This window comes from Amphimedon queenslandica, unplaced genomic scaffold, assembly GCF_000090795.2.
Source record: "Amphimedon queenslandica unplaced genomic scaffold, v1.1 AMPQUscaffold_10190, whole genome shotgun sequence".
Lineage (NCBI taxonomy): Eukaryota > Metazoa > Porifera > Demospongiae > Haplosclerida > Niphatidae > Amphimedon > Amphimedon queenslandica.
The window spans coordinates 1-1,494 of NW_003549539.1; the positions used below are offsets into that span (position 1 = coordinate 1).

General features: G+C 34.8%; 1 long non-coding RNA gene across 1 annotated transcript; it reads right to left on the reverse strand.

Moving 5' to 3' along the window:
* LOC109590339 (uncharacterized) lies at nucleotides 1-372 on the reverse strand. The gene is made up of 3 exons (XR_002189272.1): nucleotides 203-372; nucleotides 82-155; nucleotides 1-31 (listed from the first exon to the last, which is right to left on the reverse strand). It is a non-coding gene; the product is annotated as an uncharacterized LOC109590339 (long non-coding RNA).
* Nucleotides 373-1,494: the final 1,122 nt, after the last annotated feature.

The following is a 1,494-nucleotide window of genomic DNA, read 5'->3' on the forward strand; positions in this document are numbered from 1 at the left end:
TTGAGTTGAGGAGACGACCCTGCCTGATGAACTAGATATACAATGTAATAACAACACGTCAAACATTATGATGCATTTTACTTTGTTTCTTTGAGTGCTTGTTTAGCTAAGTTCGTAATATTTATTTTTAAATATCTCTTTATTAGCCTCTCTATCTAAAAATTAGAAGATTTCTTGATTGCTGAAGATGTACTCTTCTCACTTGAAGCAACCTTTGAAAAGATTTGTCTTTTCTGAGCCTGTTCCTATGCCTATAGATCCATTTTGAAAAATAAACCATCTCCTTTGAGGCTAATGTGAGGGAAAGCCTCGGGAAAACCCAAGATCCAATAGGCTCCTCCATCTTAGGCCTTTATAAATGTCAATATCTCGGTCAATATAAAATGTTAGTGGGATAGTCTCTCAAGCCTGTGGGATGGGCTAGATTATAATCTACTGAGTTTACACAAGGTCAAAGAGAGTTATGAGTTTACACATTAGGGACCACAAAGATCTCCAGGCTGAATATGGAAAAACCTCACCTCACCCTAGAGCCAATCGATTTCAGGTCATATTAGAGAAAGAGCTTCAGGCCAATAAAGGACTCAAAGATGACACTTTCACCAGCATCCAAACACTCTTCTTGTTCATTTGTTCCATAAACTCCAAACTCCACTATTTCTTTAGTAGATTATCAAATCAAAATGATGATGTTATTGATGCTGTTAAGAAAAAGAATTCACAAGTGTTGAAGAGGTACTGTCAAGTTACATTAAGCACTGGTCTTTCTATCAGTACAGATACTGCTAAGTTGTTGAGTGTATCGTTTTGATTCTAATCTTCCTCAAGATCTTCCTACTGCCAATTGAGCATACAAAATGGTACATGTTTTTTTTCTACAAGCAAAACCAAACTGAATTATTAACACAGTACATAATTAATATTACCGGGCTGCTTAAAACTCGCCTTCGTTCAGTGATATTTTCCATAAATTCAAATATCACTACACCACTTGGAGAGATCTCTTCTGATAGTCATTTTGAAAAGATCTCACGTAAACTCGGCACAATCCAGAGGTTTACTATATCTGCTATAGAAATGTTAACAGATGAAATGAACAGATCGCTCTTTTTTTATTGGTTGCCAAGACTTTGAAAAATGGTCGTGCATCAATGATTTCCTAGTTCATCACAAGTTAGAGCCACATCAGTCACTAAGTCATCATCGGCCTAAGATATGGTTATGCAATGACTGCTGGCAATGGAATGAAGATGAAGTGTTGTTTGCTGATATGAACCAATCTGTGTATACTGAGTCAGCAAGATGTAAACTTTGTTTTATGCCAATACTGTGTAATACAAGAGGTTAGCTATTAATTCTTATGATATTGATAACTATAAACTCTACAGTTATTTTTGTACGAAATAATTTGTCTTTAATGATAAAATTTATTAATTTTTTTGTTATTAGATGTCCAAAATCTTCATATTGCAATGAAATACAGATCCATTGAGT